Below are 10526 nucleotides of genomic sequence, written 5' to 3'. Positions count from 1 at the left end.
TTTAAATTTTATATTTTGCTTTTACTGATACATTTACAATAACAAAGCACTTAACATCAACACTTTTGTCTTTCACGTTTTTGCAAGTGGCGGCCACCATAGTTCCTCCTATACACTTCACAGCCATGACCATTCCCAGGTCATCAAATACAGATGCGAGCAGTGTTCAGTTTGTTAGTTTCAATCTTCAACTTCACCACTAGATGCCACTGCATCCTATACATGTGCTGTATGTGCACATATACCAATCATAGGTCAAAACATTGCTAACATTTGCTGAATTATAAAAGCCAAAAGTGGTACTAAATGAAGAGCCATTTGACGCCAATCAGGTCATCATCATCATTTAATCTAAATCTCTACATTTCAATGTTGATCACATTTCTGAGTGTCATCTAATTCACTATTCAGTTTTATGTTGTGGCAACGCTGTGGTTTGATTACATTTATTTTACTGAATATAATAAAAGTTCAGTTAATTGCTGATAATATTATTATTAGACAGGTAATAATACCTTGTCTTTTCTCTTTATAAAGGCTGGATCCCGCAAGTAAGACTGCATTATCTTGGAGAGAGAAGTAACTTGACTTGCTATAGCCAAGGATTCGACTTAACATACTTGACTTAACCTGTGACTTGGCTTGACCAAGAAAAAAAACAAGGACATAGGTCTTTCTTGAGACTTGAACTAAATTACTTGAGTCACATCACTGGTTTCCCTGGGCATAGGGATGTGTGTGTGCCCTTCATATAATGGTAGGCGGAGGTTACAGCTCTCCTTTATGAAGTTATTAAATGCCAGCCACGTTTTATAAAACAACAATTCAATCTTGTCTTTCATTGAAGAAGGTTTCATATTAGAGTGATCTGTTAAGAGTTTTAGTCACTGTGGAATTGAGGCTTGTTTATCTTTTTCCAGCTGAGTAGGATAACTTTTTTTTACTATTATTATAGAGATAAGTATGAACTTCTTATAAGATGATATGGTGTGATGGCTGACAGGTCTCAGAGTAAGAAGAAGGATGATGTCCTTGTAAATGCTGAGGTCAAGACTCCCTTTTCTACCAAATTAGTTCTGGTACTTGAACCAGTTCAGTACAAGATGCATGTAACCTTGGTGCTACCTAAAGAACCAGTCCGTGTTTCCAGCAGTTTTTAGTGGAACCACTGTAATCGGATGCTGCCTCCATAGAGGGCACTGCACAATGCACAACAACCTGTAGAATAAGACATGCCCCCTTTTGTTTGTGCAAGGAAAACCTGCATCCAAGCGACCTGTTCCAGCTGGGAACCAATTTATGTTTGGTCAAAATGCTCCAAACTAGGTGCATGAATCAGGACCTAAGAATGTACACAGCCTGAAAGCATGGCTGTGGTTGTCTATTTGAATTTCTCAGTGCTGAGAGGCTGGAGTTTTGCATGTAATGAAGGGTGATTCAAGTGGGATTGGTAGAGATTTATATAGCTATTAACTAAATAAACTGGGATGCATGTTAGGTAGGTTGAATTTGTCTTGCAGCTTGTCCCTAAAGAAATGTGATAGATATGTCTAAGCTTGTCCTCTGGTCTGACTTAGGCTACCTTCAGGCACAGATTTGAGACTAAAGACCAGTTAATTGATTTGTGACAGCTTGTCCAATTGGGGACAAAAGCTGTGTCCCCAATTTGAAAAAAATAGATTTTTTGGGCAGTGGTTAAAGGTTAGGGTTAGACAAGTTGTAGTTAGGGTTAGGGTCCAGGAAATGAATTTAGGTCTGATGTCCCCAAAAGTGTCCCAAGTAAACATGACTGTGCGTGTGTTTGTGTGTGTGTGTGTGTGTATGGGGTGAGAGGAGTTATTCCTTCCTATTGTTGTGTGAGCCCTGTTTGATTGACAGGTGGTCGGCCCTCCTGGCTGGGTGCTGGAGCTGACTGACCAGTGCCATATGGAGGCTTTATCCCTGCACGCTGAGCAGGACGCACACTGCTGCTTCTGGACACCACTCTTTAACCCATTTAACACGCTTGAACAAAGGAAGTGGACCTCCATGTATACATGTTCCTGCACCAGAGAACAGCTTAGAATTTCACCAGCTCCTGGGGTCCAAAGTTAGGGCCAGTTGGCCCCTACATGACATTGACATTTAGAAAGAAGAAGACATAGGATTTAATTTGGACGAATTGCCCACTATTACAGTAATATAACTGACAGACATTTTCCCTATCCAACACTACATACTGAAATGTCAGTTTGGAAGATTCATTTTATTTACATGTCATTGTGCCCAGCAGTCGTCTATATCTGTGGTCCAAGATGTGGTTAGCCTAGCTTAACGAAAGAATACTTTCATTGTTATAAAATAAAGTTCTCTTTAATTTTTTTTGGGTGTTTTTTTCACTTTTTGTTTTAGTTAGGTTTTGTGTAGTTAATTGTTACTTTAAACCTCCATGACATACTATGGCCTTATAAAGTCAACATTGCTAACATGTTAGCAAAGTATCACCTGTGCAGCAAGCATGTTCTCACTCCCAAATTGTCAAGTACTGCAGCTTGGTCAATGGCCCTTTGCTTCAAAATATGAGACTGTAGGTATCCCTCTAGTGTCATTTCTGGACATTTCTCAACTTCTGGTCAAGTTAGCTAAAATATATGTAGCGTCCTCAACTTCCAGTCAAGATAGTAACAATAAATATGTAATGTCGGTTTACAAAATAAGGTGAAAACTACTTGGTTAGATTTAGTAAAGGAAGAAATTGTTGACTTTTGTTTTCAGGACACAAACAGCGGCCTCCTGTGTTTATTTGAGTCATCCTTCCACCCTACCACCTCCATACGTGGACTTTCTCTCTCCTTATACTACGTCACCTGACTTTGATGGCAGGCAAAAAATATGTATGTCTCTGTTCACCAGCTAGTCCCCAACCTTGTCTGCAGTTTGGTGCTTGGCAGGTAGTACATTGTGACTTAATCCAAGCGTTATCAATGAAATCGGCTGCTTGTTGCTGCAGCCACAAATGAGGTAGATGAGAGAGTGCCTTAAAACCAAAACAATGAGCTGAAAGTTGCTAAAATGCTTCATAGAGCTGAAAGGAACTACAGATGATAATTATCCACGAGTTTGTATCTTTGAGAGACGTTATATTCATTACTGCAGCCTTCACTATTTATTTTAATGCAGTCTAATGATCTAAGTTCAATAATCAGCTATAACTGACCCCTACATTGTAATATCACTCAAACATTTACATTTATTATTATTATTATTATTATTATTTTTATGTATTTATTTATTTAATTCATTACATTTCATCTATAACTCTTGTCTAATTTCTGATATCTGATCTGATTTCATTTCATATCCACATTCCTCTTCCATTTATTATACAATATAGTTTTGTGTATAATTTTAGTGTATAATTTATGATGCAGTCCTTTTTAGTATTTCTTCTGCAGAATATAAGAAACTGAATAGTATTAGATTGACTTGTAAAGAAATGCAGTTGCTACAGGTAGTGCCTCAAGGATAAAATAAATCTCTCTATTATTAATTTCATGTCTTTATCTTCAACAACAACAACAACTTAATAGACAATGATGAAACAATTCAATTATGTACAGCCAAAATTGAAAATAAACTGAAATTAAATTAAACTTTAATTTAATGTTGATCTACAGTGAGAACATCAACTTGCTTCAATAAATCATAGAAAACAAAATATACATCATAGTTCACACTGCAGCTCAAACTGCCTAGTTATTGAATCCATAGTGTTACACAGGAATTATGCTTTCTTATTAGTGTGAAGAACAAACATTCTGTTCCACTCAGATCTGGACCATCTTCCCTCCCTCCTCCTCCTTCCTCTTCCCTCCCTTTCTGCCCAGCTGAATAACCACTAAAGGTAAATTAGATCATAATGACCCTGCACCGTCCACACAAAACCTGATTAGACACGCAACCCTCTGCCTAATGAGCTGAAAAACTGCTGTGTGTGTGTGTGTGAAATGTCTGTATTTTGCTCCTTTAGTCACAGCTCTGTGTGGTATCTTCTAACACACACAGACACTGGTAACCATGTAAACACGTACACATACAAGGAACCATATGCGGTTGCATGTTGGCAACATGTTACACATGGGGCCCATCATCATTATCATCTAACCATATTGTGTGTGTCAGTGTGTGTTAGGGGTTGAGTGATTATTGACTATGGTTAAGATGTGTATTTGAGTCTCTCATCTATCATGAAACATGCAGTCTGAGCCACTAGGGGACATAAAACGTCAAGACCAGTTGACAGATACTACCAGGCTGCAGCAATACCAAAAAAGCCAATGACTGATAACATTTTCACAATGAGAATCCCTAATAAAAGATTTCCACTTGCCAACACTGTGACAACCAGATGAGGAAAAAAAGATAATGAAAAATGTATTTTGCGGTGAACATAGCTACTGTATACTGTAGTTTAATTCACTAATGTTACGAGCAGCAAAGCGGGTTCTATAGGTGGTGGAGTTTGGCAGCTGTGGCTCTGGAAGTAACATTTGCATTTATTTTAAGTAAAGATAAAGCAAAAAGACTCTTTCCCGGGTGTATTGTGTGATGTGGGTGGCCAATTGCAGAAGACAGGGTCAACTAGCACTGTTGTATTGTATCTATCCAATACATGCCTAATTAAACTAGTGGCTGTAAACTCTTGGTCTCCTTCCTGCACTGGTGAATAGCTCTCAGAACAGTCATATCAGACTTCATGTCACTTTTATGTTGATCTAGATTGACATTAGTCATGTGGGTCACTTCATTGCCATGACCTGTCAACACTAGAATCTGATATGAGCCACACTGAAACAGTCAAAAAACAAAAAACTAAATTGGATCTGGACAATAAATCAGAATTGAGCGCTAAGGCTGGCAGTGTGTATGTAGCCAAAAAGGTTCTATTCCATAGATGCTAAATCCCAAAACTAGTTCAGTGATGTTGTACTGCTAGTGATCACTGACCTTCATGAGGACAAGTCATAAGTTGATGTTTGAAATGTTTATTTATATGTGATATCCTATTTGTTTAATTTTCTATTACACAAGTCCTCAGGGATCTGTAGTCCCCATGGACCTGACCTTTATGCTCCTTATGGTTCCTTCTAATGTTGTTCATGTAGAAACTGAAGCTTATTTTGCTGTTTTCATTCACTACCGAATTCTATTTACCTTCTCTTTTGCTTTTTTTCCCTCTCCTTCCCCTCCTTTCAGCCCTATCTTTCCTCTCTCCTCCTCCCCCCGCCTTTTCCTCAGTGATAATGAACTGCCTGTCTTGCCCCTGTGAGTCTGTTCAGAGAGTGTGTGTCAGTATGTGAATGATAGACTAACCCCTTTCTGAATTATAGACTCCCAGGGGTAACCCTGTATCCCCAGGAGCCCATTGTTACTGCCCCACTCACAGCCTCTCTCAGCTGCACTTGACAGCCCATTGGCATGGTGTTTGCGTGAGTGTGTGTGAGTGTGTCCTGTTTCCTCTCAGGTAGAAAAAGCCAGCAGATCACTCCCTGTCCTCCAGCATGCCTCACTGCCTCTTTTGTAGTATCTCTCTCTTGCTCAAAGGAGCCTGGATACTTAAAATCCAACCGCTACCCACTCCCACTAACTTCCTTTCTTACCGTATTTTCCAGGGAAGTAAGCAGCATGGTCAGAGGAGGCAGGGACAGGCAAGAATAGGGTTGGTGTGGAATAAAATAATAAGATTAAACCAACTTGTAAAGATCCATTGGAAAACAGGGTAAATATCACAGCTGATAGGAATACAAAAAGATTTACAAATGTAAAATATTAAATGCAACATATTGAACACAGAACATATGGGAAATAAATGTGCAGTGTCTTGCTGCAAAGAAATTGAGTTAATGTACATTGATTTAAGAAATCCATACCACCAAAGTTTGTTTGTTAGAACATGTAAATCAAGGCAGATGACCACCCACCTAGAGCCAAAGGGTCTGTCCTAGGTTTCTGCCTGTTTAAAAGGCAGTTTTTCCTTGCCCCGTCGAAGTTGCCTTGCTCATGGTGGTACTGTAGGGTCTCTGTAAATGTTAAAAGGAGTTCGGTCTAGACCTGCTCTATTTGAAAAGTGTCCTGAGATAACTTCTGTTATGAATTGGCGCTATTACAATAAAATTGAATTGAATTTGAATACAAAAGTGTCAAACTTGTATTATTTGCTATTATTGTATATTTACTAGTAGGGATGAAAGCGTGGTGATAACATACGAGATTATGAGGAGACGTTTATAACTCATATTAACTATATAATATTGCATAGACATTTTTCCTATTAAATGTAAGCGGTAATGTGCTGGCAAAGCGCTTGTGGCTCAAGAGGCATAGCAGGTTGCCCACTAATCGAAAGGTTGTTGCTTTGATCTTAAGCTCCTCCCGGGCACATGTCGAAGTACTCCTTTGAGCAAGATACTGCAACCCGAAGTGCTCCGATGCATAGCATCGGGTGTGTTAATATGTATTAATGTGTTAGTTTCTGTTCGATGGACTTTGCCCATCACTGAGTCATGGTGTGTGAAAGGCGTGAATGTGGCATGTAGTGTAAAAGCGCTTTGGAGTGGTCAGAAGACTTAGAAAGGCGTTATACAAGTAACAGGTCCATTTACCAAACAACAATCTTTTCATCTTACTGTAGAATAAAAATGACACACATTTGGTGCATTAAAGGAGACAGCAGAGGAGTGATTTGGATGAAAAATAATTTCTTCAAATGTTGCTCAGCATTAGTTCAGTCAGTGTGTCAGTTCAGTGCGGAATCGTTGTGACCCTCCTTCACCCCATCCACCTCCAGTTCATCACATCCAGTGCCCATATCAACCCTCAAGATAGACATAGCTTATGCCTTCTTTCTGAGAATCTGGCTTGTTTAAATTCAACAAGAATCTGTGTAATCCTTTTTGGAATCTTTTAAGGACTGCCCTTCACTGAATCAAGTTGATGTGTTGATTTTTTCTTAACATTGTCGACATAAATATGCTAAAGACCCCCTCTTAGAAGAGTGATTCAGCGGTTGCAATCTCCCAGTTATTAAAACAGCAGAGAGGATTCTGCAAAGAAAAGTTACCTTCAAATGCTTTATTCATCTGGTCATGGATGGAACAAAAGACTGTATGGTGTTATCAGATGTTCAGGAGCTGAAGACCAGCTTGGAATTCACTCAAGATAAAGAAGAGGTGAGAATGGGATTGAAGGAAAAAAGGGAATGATGAATTCAAAGCAGGAGATGGATGCAATGTCCACCAAGACGGATTACACAAAAAATCGGTACAGGAGGCTAAACATTATCATTTATGTGGTTGCAGATGAGAAAGGAGAAAACTAGAGTGAATCTGAGAAGAAAAACAACCTGGGACAAGATGGCACAAACACTGACACTGAGTGTGCCCAGAGGATTGGCCATTACAAGCAGGGGTTTCCTATACTTCACCACCCCCTTAAATATGATATTCTCTTGATGGGGTCTAATCACGTTTTTCCTTATCATTGTGTGTGTCGTGCTTGTTGATTCAGAATTAAGTCTCTCCTGATTGAATGGTTTTCAACTATTACAGCAGAGCATTATACTACAAGTCTAATTTTAAAAGGCTGATTTGCTCACACTATTGTTTATTTTTTTCCAGAGAGCTCTCAGCACTTCTCCAATTCTGCAATCATCTCTCCTTCACAAGCCTCCCATGGCCCTTTTACCAGGAGTTAATTAGTCTTTTCATTAACAATGAATGAGTTAATTGATTAATGAGCAACGAGAATGGCTTTATCTGTAAACAGCCTCTCGTTTGCTTTCAGTGTCCTCCTCTTCGGCTCCTCTCTCGCCGCTTTCCCATTATAACCCGTCAGAGTTTTCCAACACATTAAGTTTTGAACCCGGAGAAAGAAAGAAGAGGCTTGTTTAGAATTCCACAGGGTGTTTTAATTAAAACCCAAGAAAGGAGCTTGGACACTTACCGCTGGCACTCTCTTTCTGCCTCTCACATCTCTGTACTTTGGTCTTACCCCTCTTACGCTGGCCGTACTCCTTCTCCTGATCCACTTCTCCCTTCATCCTTTCTTCAGAGCAGCAGAAGGAATGGCCCTATCCCTCCTTCAGGGATCCCTTGCGGCCTGACAGCTCTCACAATAAGAGCCATTAAATACAATGAGAGAGAAAGATGGCGCTCTAATTTAAATCCCCTCCTCCTCTGCCTCTTAACATCATTATGGTATTAGTCATGAGCAAGACAGAGACACTGATAGAGGACGGAGAGGAGAGAAAGAGATGGATGAATGCAAAACTTCAAAGTCCTGCTGCGGCGGCGGCACTTGAGGGGAATAATCAGCCCTGCACTCTGCGACTGAGGCTTGTATGTATGGAGCTGTGTGTGGCTTAGCAGGGCTTCGATGGCCTTATAGAAAAACCTTCATCAAACTGCAGTGGAGAGGCAAACGGAAAGGGAACGTGAAATAAGGGGATGTGGGTCTCATTGAAGGTTAAACAGCGTTGAGTAAAATCATCCCAAATTTCAATGGAATTATTTATTCTTCTTTGAAGAAATAATAGTTGTAGAATTAGATATTTTTGTATATTTTAGATGTTTTTACTCAGCATAGAACAATTGCAATCAGCAAAAAAGTTAATTCGTCTCATAATTATGACTTGAGTATTGTATTCAAGGAAACATTTATTTAATTATTATAAAACACAAGGTTGTATAACGACATGAAAGAGAATCAGAATGAGAAATACTTTATTGATCCCCAGGGGGAAATTTGTTTGTTACAGGTGCTCAAGGTGCTCACACGACATTAAAGAATAGAAATAATGATTATATTAAAATATCTAACACAATATATATAGAAATAGAAAATAGAAAAAAGAGTCTAAAAATGTACATTATAATACAATATATGACAATATATAGAGAGATGGAAGTAAATGCATGCTACAGTATATGACCAATAGAAGTGTAATGAATAATAGTAAGTACTGATAATATTTATGCTGAGATCAGCAGGAAGTGAGATTAGAGGTTTCTTCATGCTACACACATAAAAAAGATCATTAAATTAATAGAAAATAAATAAAATACAATTAATTATTTACAGTTCTTTATCTTTGTAAAGATGTGGGTACAACAGTCTCTGATTTCCCGTTGTTTGGCCAGACTGAGCTCGATTTGGTCCGGACTGGACATTAGCCAGAACCAACCTTTTACCAATTCATGTGGTATAGCCCCACCATGGCAGTTAGTTAGAGGTCTCAAACTGAAATTGGCTAGTGGCCAATGCTGGTATTATCTAATAGGAGGAACACCAAGAAAGTGCAATATTCTGAAAATATACTTACATCATACTTGAAAAAAAAGGCAAACAGCAGTTTCTATACGTTCACAGTCAAACAACAAACCTGAAGCCTGAAACCTGCTCTATTCTTATCAACCCTTTGCACACATTTTCACCTTTTGACCTATAATCTTGCAGTCCAGATTATATCTTCTATTTATATTTAATATTGAAATAATTACGCATTATGACTGCTTTATTTAAGCATGTATTTCAGTCAACTTCTTTCAGTCTAGTTATTTGCTATTTTGTTCTTATTTAGGGAGCAAATTCCAACGTTTTTTTTTTAGTAGTGGACAAGTTAATTTTACAATAACTCATTTTTCAATTATGGCCTTTAATTTAGGTGTTCCATCACTAGCTGAATAAGCCTACAGTTATAGATATAACATAGCGTAGACACGCTGCTCGCTGCCAAAACATAGCTGCTGAATCCTCACTGCGCTCGATATAGGATCTCAAGTGCTCCACTGACTATTGACGTACAGATACAATTTACTGTTTAAATTGAGGCATTGAAATTGATGGTCGAGGTGAGTAGGTTTCAGCACGCTACTTGGAAACCAGCAGGCGCTTGATTATATATGTTTAGTTTTTCACGCTGTTCGATGTATTATATAACCTATCCGGTTTCTGCTAGGTGATGAACACCTAAAGTTAGGCCATGCCCAAGAGACGCATAGTAATTGAAGAAATATGTTATTGTTCAAAATTAACTTGTTCCACTACTAAAAAAAAAGTTAGAGTATCTTGCTCTAAATAAGAACAAAATAGCAAATAACTAGACTGAAAGAAGTTTTTGACTGAAATACATGCTTAAATAACCAGTCATAATGCCGTAATTATTTTCAATCATAAAATAAATTACGAAGATATTAATCTGGACTGCCAAGATTATAGGTCAAAGGTTGACAAATGTGTGCAAAGGGTGATAAGAATACGAGGCAGGTTTTTCAGGCTTCAGTTCGATTGTTTGACTATGTGAACGTATGAGAAACTGCTGTTTGCCTTTTTTTTCAAGTATGATGTAACGAAGTAATATTTTTCAGAATATTTGCACTTTGCCTTGGTGGTTCCTCCGGTATTAGATCAATTTACCAGCATTGGCCACTGGAGACCAATTATATCAGTTGTGAGAACGCTTTTCTCTTAAACTATAACTAGCCCTCAAT

The sequence above is a fragment of the Morone saxatilis genome, unplaced genomic scaffold, assembly GCF_004916995.1.
Source record: "Morone saxatilis isolate NCDOM2014 unplaced genomic scaffold, NCSU_SB_2.0 Contig2, whole genome shotgun sequence".
Classification (NCBI taxonomy): Eukaryota; Metazoa; Chordata; class Actinopteri; family Moronidae; genus Morone; species Morone saxatilis.
The sequence above is the reverse complement of the archived record's forward strand: the minus strand, read 5'-3'. Positions refer to the sequence as shown.